Genomic DNA, 19,999 nt, shown 5'->3' on the forward strand with positions numbered 1-19,999 from the left:
AAATAAATAAATAGAGAGAGTGTAAGGGTAACAATTTTTTTTTAAACCTGGCTAAAAGAAAGAAAAACTACCGAAGCTCTAGAATAACTTAGTCACAGCGGCTTTAGAGGAGATTTCTCCTTACCAACTAAGATTTCTTTAAAGTGCAAGCTGAGAAACTGCAGGCAAAGATGCAGCCAACAAATTCACTTTTCAGATTTCTCTGAGAATATTCTGTTCTGTGGAGTTAGGTTGAGAGGTTCAAATAATTGACAACCAATTGGCCTTAAGCCTGAAGCTAACTAGGCAAAAGAAGTAAAATGCCTAGGCTTTTAAGAATTGGGCTCTTTGGGCAAATATTAATGATAGAATTAATTGCAATTTATAATAAACTTCTTAATGACTTTTTCTCTTTTCTATTTTCCTAAGGTTCAAAATCTGGATCATTCAAATTTCTTGAGCTAGCATCCGTAGTGTGCTATGATAGTATTAGTTATGATTACTCTTAAATACAAGTTTTTCAATGGCTACTATGTGCCACACACTTTTCTCAGAACCTGAAATGCATTAACTAAAGTACTTATCACTATGTGAAGTAGCTACTGGCACTTTCCATTTCAAAGATGAGAAAACGGAGACATAGATCAGTTAAGTAACTTGCCTTAGATCACACAGCCAGTAAGTTGAGAACATAGGATGTATACAGTATACATCTCAGTTCTTTGGGTCATGAAAAATTTAAGGTCATGACTTTCTATTACTCTCCTGACTCTGTGTGTCTTTCACTATCATCATTATTATTAATAACATTTTTGGGTGTTCAATATAGGTATTACGAATGCAGTTAATTATCAATGGACAAATCATAATGTTGAATAGAAAAAGCAAGGTTCAGAACAGTAACAGAATATGATGCTCCCTGTGTGAAATATAATTATTCACATATAAAATACCATATAACATTTATATGATAAACTATGTCAGCCTCATGTGAATGGAGCTTCCTGGTCCATGGGGAGGGTGACTGGGATGGGGTGGTTGTAAGGATCTGGAAGCAATTTCTTGAAAGGGGGACATCTGTGAATTCTGAGTGATATGACCCTTCCTTATATTTTTCGCATTTTTTAAATTTCTAAAAATATGATAAAAAAGAATATTTATGGGAGACACTGATTCCCATGCTGAAGATGGCTTCATTTTAGCTGGGAGTCAGGACATGCAGATAAAGGGGAGACTGATAAGACAGGGTGTAAATCAGGACTGTGGCATGTAAGACTGGTTGCTCAAGGTCAGTAGAAGAGGAAAAAGCTTCATGGGGGAGGGGAGATGTGGGCTGAGTGCTGAAGGTTTAACCTAGGGAAGTGGAGAGAAGGGAATCCCCCAGGGGCTGGGCCTGGGTTGGGATCTGCAGAAGCAGAGGAGGAATAGTTGAGTTTAAGTGCAGGGCATTGGTTGGAGGTCAGCATCTGTAGAAATAAGAGGAAGATGTGTACTGGGCAAAGGGAGAGCCCCATCAGTGATGTGAGCCTGGCAATGTGGAGGCCGACCCAGCGGGGAGCCCTGGAGGGAATGGCGTCCGCTGGAGTTATCCCAGGGCAGGCTGATGTGCTGGCCTTTCTTCTCCGACTCACCCCTGACATAGGCTGCCTGGGATAAAAGCAGACCATAGGCAGGGCAGTTCTACAGCTGATGGACACTGAGGGGGCTAGAGGCTGTCTGCAGACCACTCTTCCCCATGGCTGAGAAGCAAGTCCTTCCTTGAAGAGGGACCTTAGTGACAGATCTCCATGTCCGTCAAGATGTGAGTAATAATAGTACCTACCTTATAAGGACATGATGAGGATTAAGTGAGTTATTATATGGAGGATCTTAGAAGAGTGTTTGCTGCTATTATTGCATGTGTGGGTATGTGAACATGAGTGCAATGATCCTTTGCCATGGCTAGAATCTTGGAGAATGATTTCTGAGTGTAATTAGCTAAAGTGAATGCTTCTACAGCTCATTTGCTCTCTATCATTGCAAATTGTCTTGCATAGAGTCATGGGTTACTTTATACATTAGGTAGTTTAGATGGTTTTGACTTTGTTGTGTTCTGGACGTTATGGGAGTTACAAAGCCTTTGAATCACCCCAGACAGCCATAGTATAAAACTTGGCCCGTTTTACCTATTAGGTGTTAAAATATAAACAGAACAGAAAGAGGCAAGCAGAGCTAATGGAGGATGTGGCTCAGGCTGGAGCCTCAAGGTTGATAAAATGTAAAAGAGAGCACACAGACCACTGTTTCCAGAGCCCTAGATTCAGACTCTGGGAGAACAGACTCTGGCCTTAGTCTAGCAGCATGAGATTTGTGGCACATGGAAGGCTTAGCCTAGTTCTCTAGACTACTGGCTTCTAAAATTCCAGATTCTGATTTTAGCCCCACTGAGTTTGTCTCAAATGTTATATGCTTCAGAAGCAAAGACCTTTGTCCTTTGAAATAGTCTTGGGTTGATTTTCAGATTGAATTGGGTAGCGAAGAGCTCACTTAAAGAGCAGAGAAGAAAAATGTTTGCCTCCTGAGAAATAGTGATGGGCACCAGGAAGTATTTATTTAAAGAATGAATCTAGGGCCCAAAGTCTTGACTTCTGAGGAGCTCACAGTCTGAAGAAAAGAGACCACAAACTCCAAGAAAAATGTGTGTGTGTGTGTGTGTGTGTGTGTGTGTGTGTGTATGTGGTGTATAACTATGAACTTGCATATGAACTCTGAGGGCTAGAGGTCTACCTCATGGCTAGAAGAGCTAATGAATATGGTGTTATTGGAAGTGGGACCTGGAGGTATAAGTCTGGGAAGAAATGAGCAAAATAAACATTTAGAAGAATGCTTTGAAGGAGGGAAGACCATACTTGTTGGAAAAGAGGAATCCTTTGAGGATTCAAATTGTGAGTTTCATACAATAATCATGTATCTTTCACTCTGGTAATCTTAGGACTTTGCATAGCATCTGGCACCCATAGATCTGGCAACACAAATATTGGTTAAACTGAGGATAATCAGTCAGGCTGCCATGTGGGGGATAGTTTGGAATGGGTGAGAACAAAGACAAGAGGGAAGATGTGACCATGAGTAAGAGATGAGGGTCTAGAGTGGGCATGATGGGCAATGGGAATGGATAAAGAAAGTCTCAGGCATGTTGTAGATCTCTGTTTTGCAATCAAGGTCTATAGACTTACTCTTAGGGTCAGCAAGCTCTCACTAAGAATTTGAAAATGCTCCCTTTTCTTTTTGATTATAACTGAACCCTGCCATGTGATTTAGGTGTTGTGTTTTCTTTGCATTTGTGGTTGAATGTTGGCACCACATAATTACCAAAATGATAGCATTTAACTTTTAAATATGCTGGTAAGCATGTCTGGCTGCTGTTAGGTTGGCAACTTCTAATGTGAAAATCATAATAACCATTCCTCACTCACTGTTATTCAGTGGAAGTTTTATTTATCCGGGAGTATAAACACTGGAAGTGCCCAAAGAACAAAATTGTCCTAAATGATTTTAAAATAATGGTAAGAAAATATCTTTATGGCAATAAAGAATGATTAGCTCTAGTGTGTTTGCTCTAATGAATGGCCTGAGAATTCAGAGGTCCAGGTAGCATGGAGCAAAAAGGATATGTGAATGGCCATAAATGGTTACTGTGGGATCATCACTGTTCTCTCTCACTCCCTCCCCATTCTCTCTCTCTCTCTCTCTCTCTCTCTCTCTCTCTCTCTCTCCTTCTCTCTCGCTGTTGCTAATAAGATGGAGTTGTAGTGGTTCTGGGTTGTTCATGTTTTGGCAGGTAACAACTGAGCTAAAGTGTTAAAGTATTCAGTTGAACTTGGACAAATGTTTTATGTATTTCATTTATTAATCTAAATACTGGAAAGAAAGAACAAGAGGATGCATTCATGAAAAACTGAGGTGGAGCAAGTGTTGCTCCACGCTAGTATGTTTTTGGGTTTAAGGCTCTGGAAATGTAGAGAATCTTAATCAAGCTATACATCTGGGCATACCAACAGAAAAGAAAACCCAGGCTACAAATGTCAAATAATTTTAATCCATTCAAAGACAAAATAACTTGTTTGTGGTGAAATCTGCACTTGAAAGGAGCTTCCATGGGCAAGATTTGGGTTTCTTAAAATATTTACTATATTGACATGTTGATTTGATACGCAAGAAAGTGGAATGGTGTGGCGGAGTCATGTACTGTTGAATTCTTAAGGCTTGTGAGAAAAGATGAAGGTAGGCTCAGTATGCAAATAATGCAATTATGCCTAATGATGTCATAGTTTACTATATGGAGGATGTTCGTAATTGTTAAAATAGAGGGAAAAGATTGAAGAATTGGTCATCACATGGTGCACAGAGGCATAGATGCTAGGCTCAAATGATGTCACCCAGTAGCAGTTAGTCACATACAGTCATATCGTGACTGGAGTTTGATTTTAGCATATTGCTAATATCTGGTTCTTCCCATTCAGTTGCCATTATAACTGAATTGCAATCCATCAGGGCAGGTATTTTTGCCAGTTTGATTTATGCGGTGTCTATAGCCCTTCTTTCAGTGCATGACAAATAATAGGCACTCAATAAAAATCTTTTGGAATCATTACATTTAAATTTTATTGGTTTTATACTTTTGTTGTATGAATTTGTAGATTTGTTTTTGTTTTATGAATGCCTAAGAATCTTACGTCAAGGAACTATGAACCTAGTTCTGTGTCGTGCACATTTTTAAAAAAGATTTCATGTATTCACTCATGAGAAACAGAGAGACAGAGAGAGGCAGAGACACAGGCAGAGGGAGAAGCAGGCTCCATGCAGGGATCCTGACGCGGGACTCGATCCCGGGACTCCAGGATCACGCCCTGGGCCGAAGGCAGGCACCAAACCACTGAACCACCCAGGGATTCCTGTGTTGTGCACATTTAAATAAGATTAAAAATAGTTAAATTCAACACTGGGAGTCTTTTATTTTATAGGTTCCTACACCTTCCTCCAGTTTGTTCAACACTGTGATAGAGTAGGAGTCATCAAGTCACAAACTTTGTTTTGTGTGTTACAGAAAAGGAAGTAGAAAATGGAACAAAGTAAAGAGAAAAGGAAAGAGATTAGAGCTGAAAGTAAGATTATGAATCTCATGGATTAGCAGGAGAATGACACCATTACTGCTGCAGTGTTGAATAATGACACCCCATAAAAACATGTGCACCTTATTTGGGCCTTATTTGGAATATGGGCCTTTATTAATGTAATTAAGGTAAGGACCTCAAGATGAGGTCATTCTGGATCAGAGTGGGCCCTAAATCCCATGATGGGCATTCTTATAAAAGATGGAAAAGGCAAAGATACACGGCTGCACAGAGGGGAAGGCCATGTGCAGGAGGCAGGAGTTCAAGGGATGCACATACAAGCCAAGAAACACCAGGAGTTGTGGGCAGCCACTAGGAGTGAGGAGAGAGGCCTGGAACAGATTCTTGCTCAACCCTGCTGACACTTTAATTTCAGACTTCTGGCCTCCAGAACTGTGAGAGAATAAATATCTGTTGTTTTAAGCCACCCAGTTTGTGGTAGGTTTTTACAGGAGCCCTAGGAGACTGACACAACAGTGTGATGTCAAGATAAATAAAATACATCTTTAGAACTGATGAGACATTTAAAAAGTATTTTAAATATTATGTTTTCTTATAGTTTTTCCCCCCTAAGTTTCTGCTAATAATGTGTCTTCTAACTGGGTTAACATTTGAGAGAATGGGAAGCTCAACTGAAAGTTTTTTTTTTTTTTTTTTTGAGACAGAGAGAATATGCATGAGCAGGGAGAGGGGCAGAGGGAGAAGCAGACTCCCCACTGAGCAGGAAGCTGTGATGCAGGGCTTGACCCTGGGATCATGACCTGAGCCACCAAGGTGCCCCAAGACTTTTTTTTAAGGCTTTTTTTTATATTAAAAAAAAAAGTTTATTTATGAGAGAGAGCACACATAAGGGAAGGGAAGGGAAGGGAAAGAAGTGAGAGAGAGAGAGAAAGAGGGAGAAGCAGACTCCCCACTGAGCAGGAAACCTGATGGAGGACTTGATCCCAGGACCCTGAGATCATGACCTGAGCCAAAGATAGACACGTAACTGACTGAGCCACCCAGGTGCTCTTCAACTGAAAGACTTTTAAAAACCACCCTACCCTCACAACATTATGTTCACAAAACAGTGAAACAATTTTTTTTCTTTTTTTTTGCATTTAGAGCTTTTATCTTTGACTTGTGCCTTGGTTGTCATCACATAATCTGCCCTCCTTCATAGTGAACACACATCTGTTTGTATGTGCACACATTCTTTTGTGTGTGTGTGTGACAATTAAAATTTTTTTTATTGGAGTTCAATTTGCCAACATATAGCATAATACCCAGTGCTCATCCCTCCAAGTGCCCCCCCCAATGCCTATCACCCAGTCACCCCAACCCCCCGCCCACCTTCTCTTCCACTGCCCCTTGTTCATTTCCCAGATTTAGGTGTCTCTCATGTTTTGGTGTGCACGCATTCTAATCAGGACTTGACTTTCGTTGTTCCTCTCTCACCTAAGATAAAGAAATGCCAGAAATAAGAGGTGACTAGCTTGCTAAGAAAGATATTCCAAATAATTGTTACTAATATTAAGAGCTAATGCCAGGCTGAGGACCTGGGGTCCCTCATTGACTGATATTATAATCTGTCTGGGCTTAATCATTGTCACATTTTCATGTGTTGTCCTATAATCATTAATCTCCTTCTTTGTGTAAGGGATACTTTTCAGTGTGGCTGTCCAGAAGTTTAAGAGGAAAACTACTTTTTTTAATAGGTAGTTTAAAACCCCAATTTAAAAATATTTCCATATATTCACCGAATACAGAAAATATCAAATAATCATTGAATAAGTGCCACAACCATGAGGTTTCATTCCTGGCAGGAAGATACATAAATTAGATCAGCATGGGCCCTGCAATCTGCTCTTGAGAAACCTGTGCATTCCTTTCCTGTCACAACGGCTAGAAAAGGCACTTTATATTCAACATCCCAAATAGAGCCTTGGGTTTAGAAATGCTAGCATTTTCATCTGCTTAAATCAGAGTGGGCTCTGAAGGGTGGGGAGGGGGTATTATTTTTCATTTCAACGATTCAAAAGAATTAGCTTTCCAGAAGAACTTTTGTTCCTGTAATAAACCTAACTAGATCTACTTATGCACTCAAAATAAATAAATAAATAAATAAAAGAAGAAGAAGAGAAAATATGGAAGAGCCAAGAATCTGTCAGCTCCAAAATAGTGGTTGACCAAGCTCTGGCGTTGAACTCTTGTAAGATTTCTGCAGAGCCAGAGGACTTTCAGAGAAGTGGAGAGTCTTATAAGAAGCAACCCTGATGCAAAAAATCTAAGTCTGACTAGTGCTGCTAATGTGCTCTGCAGCCAGGGAAGAAACGGTTCATCTCTGAACTTCGCTTATTGGTTAGGATATTTTACAAAGCAAAACTGCTGTCTCCCCCTCCCAGGGGAGATGGGAATTGTCTCAGCATGAGAATGCCCTCAGTGGAGAAGTAGTTTGAATGATGTGTATTCCTGAAAGTTGGGTGTAAGTTAACTTTAAAAATTGAATGAAGCTTTCTCCCCTAGCTTTATTGAGATATGATTGACATATAACATTGTGTAAGTTAGGTGTACAAGGTGATGATTTAATATATGTATATTGTGATGTAAAAACCACAAGAAGGGCTTTTAATGCATCCATCACTTCACTCAGTTACCTTTTGTGTGTGTGTGGTGAGAACATTCAAGATCTGCTCTCTTAGCAACTTGCAAGTATATATATATATATATAATACATTACTGTAAACTATGCTGAACATGCTGTACATCACATCCCCAGAACTTATTGATCTTATAACTCTGATCAACATCTTTCCTCATACCCCAATCCTTGGCAACCACAAGTCTCTTCTCTGCTTCTATGAGCTTGGCTTTTTTTTTTTTTTTTAAATTTTTTTTTTTTTTAGATTTTATATGCAAGTGTTATCATGTGGTACTTGTTTTTCTCTGACTTCGTTCACTCAGCATCATGTCTTCAAGGTCATCCATGTTGTTGACAATGGCAGGATTTCCTTCTATTTATGACTGAATAATATTACACTGTAACACTGAGCTAGGTTTTAAATACATTGGTGGATTTGACTAACTTTTGTGTTATGTTTCCATACATTGGTTTTACCCACAGCGAAGCCCCCCAGATCAGGGAGCAAAGGGACAGGGGCCCCTTAATGGAGACACCAGATGCTGTGGAGATAGTTCCATGTGGGCATCAATTGTTCCTTCCTCACTTACTAGCACCTTGACCCCAGGTCAGAAAAGATTGAACTGTCTATTTCCTATGGGCCGGAAGCCTGATGTGCTTCCTGGTCCCAGGGAGGTCCTCTTTATGAAGACCAACAGCTAATTCTTATCTCTCCATATCCCCTAACCCTTCAGTGTTCCCATTTGTCATCTAGGTTCCTTTGTCACAGCATGTTTAAATATTCCTTTGTTTCTAGATCCAGTTAAGATTTGGTTTGGGTATAAGTAATAGAGGCCTGAAATAGTGGCAGCTTAAGCAAAGTAGGAATTTATTTCTCTGTAGCAGATGTCTGAAGATACACAGTGCAGATGGCTGCTCTGCTCGTGAATCCATAGGGACTGAGGCAAACTTCCTTTTGTTCCTCCATCATGCACCTTTCTTTTTCTTTTTTTAAGATTTTATTTATTTATTCATGAGAGACACAGGGAGAGAGAGAAGCAGAGGGAGAAGCAGGCTCCATGCAGGGAGCCCGACGTGGGACTTGATCCCGGGTCTCCAGGATCACACCCTGGGCCGAAGGCAGGCACTTAACCACTGGGCTACCCAGGGATCCCATCATCATGCACCTTTCTATTCCAAGTTACTTCATGATCCATGATGGTGCTCTAGCTCCAGCTAGCATGTCTCTGTTCTGACTAACAGAAATGAAGGAGGAATAAAGGAAAAAGTGGGCAAAGGCCATTCCCTACTATCTTTTCATAAAGCATAAAAACATTTCATTTTACTCCTCATTGTCCAGAACTTAGGCACATGATCACTCCTAACTACAAGAAAGGTTGAGGTATTTCTACCTTACAATACTCTGGAAGAGGGAAATGGATATTGGAGATGACCTGTACCCCCAGCTCTGCCTTAAGAGTTATTTCAATTACTGCCCATATGTACAGATGTTTTCCACCCCAAGAGTTGCTTGTTTTCCAAACGTATCACTATCTGCAAAGCCTGCTCTTCTTGACTCTCACGTGGGCAGAGAGGCAGAATGCTACGAACCATAGCCCACCGCCCCTTACCCCCTGAACCAAATGCAGCAGAGGAAGAGTGGCTCTTCAAGGAACAGGCGGTCTACTAAAAGAAGGGGAGACAAAATCCTGGGCCGACCAAAGCAACCTATGTCAACTACATTCTTGCAACTTGTTGAGGGGGAAATGTTTTCAAGAGAACCCATGGATAAAAAGAAAAGAAACAACAGCAACAATGAAGGCCAGTGGAACCATCTTACAAGCCCGATTCTGGCCTCTGATTGCATGACTGGCTCAGAGCTGGGCCTTTGAGTGGGATGTTTCTAAGTACGTTGGGCAAGAAGTCCTCACTTACACTGTGGGTGCTACACTGGAATCACATAAGCCAGAGGCTACTTACAGCCATGCATGCCCCCTGGTCCCTTAACAACACACACATGAGAGAGAGAGAGAGAGAGAGAGAGAGAGACATTGAGGGATTCAGAAAAGGCCCATCTTCAACGATAGAACAGAAGATAATATGGCCAATAGACTGAGGAAGTCTGAACTGAGAAATAGAGTAAGAGAATGAGCTTTGATGACATATCTTGAGTCCTCTGGAGTCCTTGAGACCAATTTTACCCGGACTTTTATATCTAAGTAGGTCTTTCTTCTGCTTAAACTTGAGTTGGATTTCTGTCATTGCAACGGAGGGATGTGTGACAAATGTATGTCTCTCCTTGAAAATCCATGAAAAGTGGTGTTCGTAGACCTGGCTGCGATTCTGAGCTGTCAAAGCACTTTGATTTTAAAACTAAGATTAAAAAACATACAAAATTAAATCATTGTATATGTACTAACTAAAATTTATATTTTAAAATGTCAGCATAACAGAAGTTCAAAGTGAAGAGTATGGATTCGGAGTGCCCAAATCTGGGTCCCCCATTTAGCATATGATTTTTGCGAACTTAATCTATCAGTCTCAGAGGGATACTAGTAAACTCATCTCACAGAAGTGTTCTGAGGTTCAATAAAAGAGTTAATATTTGGTAAAGCACCTCAAATAATGTTTAGCCTGCAGCATGTACTTCCTAGGTATTGCGCTATTCTGGATCCTTTTGTAAATTACTAAGATTTTTTTTCTTTGGCGTTTCAGGTACAGATGTTTGAATTAATTTTACTCCTCTGTTTATGGAAAAGTTAATAAGCATTTTGTAAAGCAACTACTCTATAATTCATAAACTTCATATTGCCACATATTTATACAGACTAAGATTGCTTCAAACAAGGTAAATCTACATAGAATTAAAATATGACACAGTTTCTGTGACAGTTATCTGCTATAGAATTCTCCACATAAATCCAGTACTAGGATGGGATATAGCTTTTGCAAACTCTCTGCTCTGTCACTGCAATTACCTTGTCTCTCGGTAATATTTTCTGGAGACTATTATTTGAAAAGTTGGGGCTCAGAAGTGTTATGTGCCACACCTGGTACCATAACCAGAGCAGGCCTGTTGCCTTAGAATCACAAAGGCAGCCGACTGTGGGGACAGTCCACAGAGCTTCACAAAGTATCAGGATTCCAAATCTGTAAAAGAGCTGGACCCTAGTGAGTAGGTGTGAAGAATTAGGTTACATTAATGAAATATGCATCTGAACAACTGACACTTCCTGAATCCATGGAAGATGATGTTGACAGTGTGCTATGTCCTCGAATTAAACATCATCTGGCGATGTTTTGTGAAGGAACACCAGCTCTCGGTTATATAGGTGTAAAGGTCTTGGTACTCTTCAAAGGGAAGATAGTACAGAAATGCATGTTTAGATGTTAATGCTTCTGCGGACCTTCATTTAAATATTCAAATAAACACTCTCTCTCCTCCAGGCCAGGCTGGCACCTGCCTTATCACGAGGAAAGGATTGCCTTGGCCCAGGAGACTCTCTTGCAACTTCCCAAGGCTGCTTGTTTTCAGCTATAAGAAATGTTTTTCTGGTTCTGACCTTATGTAGATAGATGCTTTCTTCCAAAGCCAAATCACAGAATGCTAGAGCCTGAGGTGACTGTAGAGATCCTCTTCACCTCTGCTTTATTTTATAGATCAGAGAGCAGAGGCCCAGAAAGCAAGAACCTGTCCAAGGTGGTGCAGCCAACAGCAAGGTTGGGATGAGGATCCGGACTATGTCCTGAAGGATTTCCAATCATTATTCCCCCCCCCAATCACTATTAATATTAAAGCAGAAAGTCAGTTTTTCTCTGTGAATTGATGTGCATGTGACATATTACCATTCCACTGAATCAGTAAATCCAAGGGACAGCTAACCAGGAATTTGAGCCAGCAGGGACAATTCAACAGTACAACTCCAGGACAGAGCTGCTCCTTTGGACCTGACACTCCAGTGCTAGCTACATAACTGACATGGTAGTCTGACTGTCACTACTGTGAGGAAATCTTTGCAAAGAATGGCTAACTGGGAATTGTCATGCTTGTCATCAGAACAGAAGATAAAATATTTCATTAGGTAAACCCAGCCTGCTTCTAGTACCCTGCAGTGTACATAAAAATCAGTGGTTGGTTACTTGCTTGTGACAAATAGTTCTAGGCAGGAAAATGCTATTTATATAGTTGGCATCTAGTCTAGATTGTATTTCCACACCTAAATGTATTCTCAAAGCTAATAATATGTTGCTCATGATTGCTGCAGAGCTGATGGCGCTGCCAACTTTTAATCTTTAAAACTATTCCTATCATAAGCTTGTTGGCTCTTAACTACAGCACAAGCTGGGATCTTGTTACCAGCTGGTATTCTAAAGGAAATGTAGCTGAGGTGAAAGAGAAGGTGTAAATCAAGAAAATAATTGTGATCTGAATTTTATCTTGTTCAGAACTTGGGCAAACATTCGTAAGGAAAGTGGAAGTTCTCTGATAATAGTTGTTATTGGAAATGGCTTTTAAAAGGCAAAAGCTTGATTATTAAATGATTCTGACCTACATTTCCTTATTTTTCTACACATCCATAGTTATTCTTTAGTTTCTTTCTATCCTTGTCTCCCTTTCTCTTTTCTTTAGTCCTTCCAAATCTCCTTTTACATTCTTGAGATTAGAATTCAGGGTAGGGCAAATGTTCCCAGGGCTTCCACCATGAGGCGTTATCACATCAGTTCTGTGCCTGAGTGGGTTTCCCACTTTCCTGGATGGCCCAGATCTGCTGCTGTAGGAGACATGAGGGATGTAGGGCGGTTCTGGGAGGCAGTTCTTTAATCCTATCCTGGGACCTTTGGGGGTCCAACTGAGACCACCAACAGTGGCTTTGGGAGGTGGTTGTGTACAAGAAAGACTGCATGGTCTAGTGGGTGGAAAGAACATTGTGCTCAGGACAAGGTCAACTGGGTTGTGATATTCTTTTCTGTGTGGTCCCGGGAAGATCATTTAATTTCACTGAGTAGCTTTTTCCTTATCTATTAACTGACAAGCTTGAACCATGCAATCTAATTCTTTTCCAGTTCTAATGTTTATGATTCAGGAGACTCAATTTGATCCAAGGTATATCCAGTTTCACTTAAGGAGACTCATGTTATGTTGGGATTCTTCTCTACATTCTCAAAAGAAAATACAAATAGATATTTGTTTTGGAGTTACAGTAATTGAACGTGACTGCTTTTGGTGTAATTCCAGCATCAGGGAGCTTACTAAGCATCAATGCAGGGGCAAAATGAGCGGAGGGCCTGGTCTGACTTTTCATTTTAAATTGGAGATGATTGGTTCATCTTCAAAGCACTTATGCTCCCTGAGAGTATCGCATAACAACAAAGTACAGTCAGAATTCCATGGAAATCAGTTATTCCCTTAGCAGGTAGTGTTGCACAATTCTTCAGTCGAGGGAGTGTCACTGTGGTAACCACAGAGACCTCTGCCCCAAATGTCTCCCTGTTCATCCAGTGGACAGGGCTACAATCACCCTGCTCTCTATACTTCAATGAATACATCCACATACATGGAAATTGTTGGAGAAAACAAAATTTGTGGTTAAATACTAAGGATTAGGGAGAAAAACAAAAGCTAAACAAGAGCTCTCATTTATGAAATGTTGAAATAAAAAAAAATCAATGCCCTTTAGCAATCCGATTCATAGAATCATCTAAAACAGAGGCTCTCAGCTTGGTGTGGGGACCCACTGGTGAGTCTCTATCCACTTGGGATTTGTTGAAAATAAGATATGAGGATGTATTAAGTGTAATCGCTTAAAGTAATCCATTTGCAAAATTTCATATAAAAAATGAAATGACTCAAGGTTATTCCTTTAATATTTATTTCTCTGTCATTGCATTCCAGTATTTTTAAATGCTGAGGATGAAAGAGGCTGAATGAAAATTAGGGTACAGGAATCTGTGTGTTATTCTGGGAGTGTTGATGAGACTGGGTCTTGCATATGAACTTATCTGACCTGGCAGGAAAAAAAATGGAATATCTGCTGAGCTAAAAGACTGTGAAGCAGTCTCACATCAACCTACATTGAGCAATCACCAGAGACTCGCCAAGAATGAAAATTTATAAATATATGATTTTTTTTTCTCACTGGGATTACTGCACACACACACACACACACACTCAATTTCCTTTACTATGTAGCATATGCATGTTTGTTGCAAATAAAATTAGCATATTTAGATAAATACAAAAGTAAACTGTATTCCCAAATGCAATAATAGTAACCTATCTGAAAGAGTTATTGTGAAAATTAAATGAGTGGCTGTAAATGTAAAGCAGTGGCAGTGCCTGGCCAGAGCAAGCAGGAATGTGAGTGTTAGCTGTGATCTGTAGCATATACTTTGGTATATATCCTTTGGATCCCCTCCCAACTGTTTCTCTTTCAGTATTTCCTAATTCAGCAAGTGGCATTCTCATTTTTATTTTTTTATTTTTATTTTTTAAAAAGACATTTATTTATTTATTCATGATAGACAGAGAGAGAGAGAGAGAGAGAGAGAGGCAGAGACCCAGGCAGAGGGAGAAGCAGGCTCCATGCAGGGAGCCCAATGCAGGACTCGATCCCAGGACTACCAGGATCATGCCCTGGGCCAAAGGCAGGCGCCAAAACACTGAGCCACCCAGGGATCCCTGCATTCTCATTTTTAAAAACTTATTCAGGCCCAAAACTTCTCTACTGTCTCTCTTCTCCTTCCACCTCATGCCAAATCCAACATAATAGACCTGATGATTCTACTTTTAACATATATCCAGAATTTAACTACTTTTCACCAACTCTGTTACTTGTTCGAGCCATTGGCATCTCCTCCCTACACTGCTTCAGTGACCTTTGAACTCATCTTTCTGCTTGTCTCCCTACAGACTTCCCCCCACAGCAGCCAAAATCCTTTTATCATTTTCCTGCTCAAAACCCTTCAGGGGTTTCCAAGAGACACTGACCCTTGCCACGCTCACCTTGCCTCCCACTAGTTCCTAGCCATGGGACCTTTTTGCTGTGCCTTGCATGTGTCTACGTGCTTTACTCCCAGCATTTGAACTTGGTAACCTCTGAGGAGAGCTTTGCTTTTCCTCACTTACTACAGATTTCTATGCACATGTCATCTCCTCAGAGAATTCTTCTCTGATCACACTATTTTTTTTTAAAGATTCTATTTATTTATTCATGAGAGACACACACACAGAGAGGCAGAGACACAGGCAGAGGGAGAAGCAGTTCCCTGCGGGGAGCCCGATGCAGGACTCGATCCCAGGTCTCCAGGACCACGCCCTGGGCTGAAGGCAAGTGCTCAACCGCTGAGCCACCCAGGCATCCCCTGATCACACTATTATAAAATTGTCCCCTCCTATACACTTTAGTTTTTTACCCTACCTTATTTTTATTCACAGCACTTTTCCCTTTCTGACATTATATTTATATTTATTTGTTTGTGGACTCTCTCTCCACTCTTCTAGATTGCAAATTGCGTAAGGGTGGGACGTTTTGCTCCTGTTGTCTCTCCAGTGCTTGGACTAGTGCCTGGAACGGTTAAGAACGTAAAAGTGCTCGACATGTGCTTGGTGAATGGATGAAAGAATGAACATCCTCTATATGCATACATGTGTTACAAACCTTAGCATGCCGTACATTGTTTTGTGGGCTCTTTAGCATTCTATATATGTTGTGTGAATTTTTTCTGTCAGTACACAGACCTTCATGACATTATGCTTATTGGTGGCACAATAGATCTTTGCATGGTGAATGAGTGCACAATAATTAACTGAAACAATGTTTTGTTAATGGAGCTTCAGACTAATTTCAACCTTATTTAAATTATAAAAACTACTGGCATGAACATTTTTAGGAACACCCTTAAATGTAACCACAGATAAGTTGTTGGAAATGAAGTATGATTTTAAGTGTGTTCATGTTGGGGGTTTTTTATTATAAGGCATAGCAACAGATTATCTACCAGGGTAGTTGTGCTGATTTTCATCCCACCATCATCAAAGTTGAAGCAACACTTATTGAAAGCCTTGTGTTTTTCATATAGAAAGATTCTGGAGGCAGAGAGCAGGATTTCATTTACTGAACTTGAATAGCACCCCCCAAAATTGAAATATACTCAGCAGCAGGTAAAAAGCATGAGTACAGTTTGGGGCTACTGATTTGCAGAGTAGTGGCATACCTACAATGCTTCTTCCAACCATTAGGCGAAAAGCTTGTAAGACAAATCATGTTGTAAAACCCGTGTTTCTGCCCTAATATGGGATGGCTACATCAATGTGCATGTGAGTCAGGAGGAAATGGAGTTCTCTTGGAAACACTGCTGGGTTGCAAGGATTCCTGGAGCAAAGGTGATTGGACAATATTCCTGAAGATAAGCATAGGCGGTTTAGTTTTGCCAACATGTCTTTCCCTGTGATATGTTGGCCCTCACTTCCCAGGAGTTTCCCTTCTGATGCTGTTAAAATGAGAGTTGCCCATGCTAATAATGCATGATGTAAAGAAACATGCACTTCTGTAGTGTGATATCTATTGGTCTTTAATGGACATCCAACAGAAGTGGGAATGGAGGTGGGTTACCCTGCCCTAGGAAGCTGGCTCCAGGGAAGTCTAGCAGGCACCTGGTATTGTGACGGATGCTTCCAGAGTGTGTAGCATCCAGGGTTGGTGTTATAAGCACTCTTCTACTCTTGCAATTTTGTACAATTCTGCATTTGGAGAGAAGAGCCTGAAAATGTGGTTGATATTTCAGAGGGCTGGGGTTAGGTTTTACAGGAATTCCTGTAAGTCGGGGATCAAGAAAGAAAAAAAAAAAAAAAACAGCCATGAGGCCCCAGGTCCAGGAAAGCTGAACCTGTGGCCTCATGTGTGAACTTCCATGGAAATATCCCTATGTTTCTTATCCTTGAATTCTATTCTGGGAAACTTGAGTGTGATTTTTCCTGAGGATGAGGGGGGCATTACATATGTATTTTCTGGGCTCCAGGATGCAGCCCCCTTACATCCATACATTTTGTACATGGGCTCAGAGACCACCCTGGTGCCTTACCTCCCTTCTCCCCACCTTTAGACTCTCTTTCTCTTGAACCTGGCAACTGAATTTAGATAGGCTACCAACCTGTGAAGGCCAGACCCACCATCTCTCTAGTTCTGCAAAGTGTCTATAAATAGTAAAGGTAGCCAACTCTGAATTTTTTGTTACCATGACTGTAAAATCCTTAGAGAACAAGAGGATCTTTTGAAAATATTTTGTGTTGTATCCTGTTCTCCATGCATGCCCTACAACACTTTACAACAATTACCTTTCCCCTGAGAGTAATTTTAAATTTATTATTGTGGAAGTTCTAGAGATAGGTTCTATAATTCTGACTCTCCCACAGACATGTAGAATCAGCAAAGAGAAGCCTGGAAAATGAATGTACTTCTCCAGGATTCTTTGAAGAGTTCCTCTCTTCCTCCCAGGCCTTCTCCCAGGGGGCTGGTTTCCATGTATTATCCTCTCCATCTCCAGCAGGTCCAACTTCACATGTTGGAGAGTTGGTTCATTCTGTGTTTTCCAAATCCTGCCACCCCGGGAGCCAGGGCAGAGCAGGAGACATGCATTAGCTCTGTACCCCCTGCTTCCTGGACCTGCAGAATGGAAACTGGGTTCTCCATGACTCAGGCTGAGAGGCTGGACTGGGAGCACTGTTGTTCCCCCTCGGGGCATCTGATTTTTATCTTCCTGATTTCACAGTTTGTTAATGACATTTTCAAAAGTTCTGTGGGTTCAAAATTGTTTCCACAATTTCATTTTCTTTTGCATTAAAGGTTTGATTTTTTTTTCTATTTTTAAAGACTGAAATTGTCACTGTCCTGTAATTTGAAGTGGGTGACATTTCAGTATGCAAGCTTACGTCCTAGAGCTGTAAACGGACTCCTTGGGTCACTTGAGGGAGAGCTGGATGGTTTCCTCTTGTTTTGATGGAGGGCCTGTCCCTGCAGGAACTATATCCAGACAGTGCGTGTGGAGGTCACATGCCTAGCAGTAGAGGGCAGAGGCATGTGGGGACTTGGTTCTGCTGGAGATTCTCCCGGCCTGATAAACCAAGTGACACTTCTTCAGGACCTTGACTGCTTTAGACAATGGACTTTGGTTGAGCATCTTCTCTGTGCCAGACATTGTGTGCTTGATGCTGAAGGTACAGACAGGGAAGAGACAGTCTCTATTCTCCAAAGGTTCAGAGAGTGGGGAGGTGTACTGGAGGCTGGAGCCATTCCACAGCTCTGCCATTCACTATTTTATGACTTGGTTAAACCACTAGACTTTTGCCAAGAGTCTGTTTTCTCATCCGTAAAATGGCTTCGCATATCTCACGAAGTTGTGATGATAATCTGTCCACAGACAGCCTGGGGCTCACGCTTAGAAATATAAACAAATATCTGCAATCAAGGTCTTCATCCTCCAGAGAGTTAGTGTCTTACTTGGGACTAACTTCCCCAACTCCTTAGGGATGTGGTGAGGATCAGTCACAATGATCTCTGACAATTTTCTACAGTGCTATTAGCATGCAGGAGGTGCCAAATAAGTGTTAATTGTGGCCCAGAGTCCTGATCTGTCTTAGAGAAATTAAGGCAGTGTTTTGTTGGAAACTGAAGTGCCCCCCACCATTTTATGTCGTAATTGTGTTTTAATTTTCAACACTAAACCTGGGGGTTTCCAATAAAATTCTGATTTCCTGCTTCTCTCTTTTATTTTTTTTTTTTATTTTTTTGCTTCTCTCTTTTAAATATGTTTGCCAAAAGTAGTATGTGTCCATTATATTACAAGAGAAAATAATAGCATAAGATTGGAGACAAAATCGCAGACCTGGCCTTCCCATCACAAGTCATACTCCCCAGAGGCAGCTCCTTCTATTTCTTTTAACTTTATTCCTTAGCATTTAGCATCTATATTTCTAAATAATGTAACAGTACTGCTACATGTCACTATAATTCTTGATTTTTCTTAAGAAAGATGGAAGTTGATTCCTCTTTCACACAGCTACTTCTCTCCAGCCCCCATCCTTCCAGCACAGTTAAATCATCACTATTTGTTAAACTGTTACCCAGTGTTTGCATTTTTAGGACAATGGAAATATCGCTCATACCTCTCTATGATTACAGTTCCTTTCTTGTTTTTTTCCTAGAATTCAAATTGTCTTTTTTTATAAAAAACATACTTAGTGTTATATCCCTACACTAATTAATTTCCACATTCTCTAAGGAAATGTGACTTTAGGAATTGGTTCCATTTTTTTTTTTTTCTTTCTTGGAGATATGGTTTCTGGAGTATTTAATTTTCCTGCTCCGATCCTGCTGACTTGAGGATTCCATTTATTGTTATTCAAGGAATGCTCTTCATACATTCCTCATTTTCTGGATGTCTTGCATTTCTTTATATCTGTTCATTCTCTCTCTCTTTTTTTTTTTATTTATTTATGATAGTCACAGAGAGAGAAAGAGAGGCAGAGACACAGGCAGAGAGAGAAGCAGGCTCCATGCACCGGGAGCCCGACGTGGGAATCGATCCCGGGTCTCCAGGATCGCGCCCTCGGCCAAAGGCAGGCGCCAAACCGCTGCGCCACCCAGGGATCCCTCATTCTCTTTTTTTTTTTTAAGATTTTATTTATTTATTCGAGAGAGAGAGAGAGGCAGAGACACAGGCAGAGGGAGAAGCAGGCTCCATGCAGGGAGCCCGACTTGGGACTCGATCTCGGGTCTCCAGGATCAGGCCCTGGGGTGAAGGCGGCGCTAAACCTCTGAGCCACCCGGGCTGCCCCATTCTCTTGTTTTTATGGAACTCATCCTCCAATAGCTTTCTGACATAAAGTACATAGAAAATAAACTTTTTGAGGCCTTGTATGTCAGAAAACTTTTACTGTACACTTAACACTGATTTATAGTTTGGCTGCCAAGGAAATTCTAGATTAAAACAAATTTTTAAATTTAGGATATTGATAGTATTGCTCCAGCATCTTCTAGATTTCAGAGTGCTTTTAGAAAATCCAATGTCATGCTGATTCGTGGCCCTTGGTAGATGCCCTGTGTTTCTTGTCTAGTATTTCTTAGGACTTTTTTCTTTATTCCCAATATTCTGAAATTTCACAGTGGTTTTCTTTGGTGTGGTTTGTTTTTCATTTATTGTCCTCAGTACTTGGTGGGCTATTTCAATTTGGAAACTCATGGCCTTTAGTTCTGGGAAAGTTTCCTATATT

The 19,999-nt window shown here is 40.7% G+C and overlaps 1 long non-coding RNA gene across 1 annotated transcript in view; it reads left to right on the forward strand.

Moving 5' to 3' along the window:
- The first annotated feature begins 1,346 nt into the window (after positions 1 to 1,346).
- The window catches only part of LOC119869349, a 232,521-nt gene continuing 213,868 nt past the window's right edge, over positions 1,347 to 19,999 (forward strand). Inside the window, exon 1 of the long non-coding RNA XR_005370912.1 lies at positions 1,347 to 1,780. This is a non-coding gene — a long non-coding RNA (uncharacterized LOC119869349). The remainder of the gene's footprint in view (positions 1,781 to 19,999) is intronic.

The sequence above is a fragment of the Canis lupus genome, chromosome 15 (genome assembly GCF_011100685.1).
Source record: "Canis lupus familiaris isolate Mischka breed German Shepherd chromosome 15, alternate assembly UU_Cfam_GSD_1.0, whole genome shotgun sequence".
In the NCBI taxonomy this organism is placed as follows: domain Eukaryota; kingdom Metazoa; phylum Chordata; class Mammalia; order Carnivora; family Canidae; genus Canis; species Canis lupus.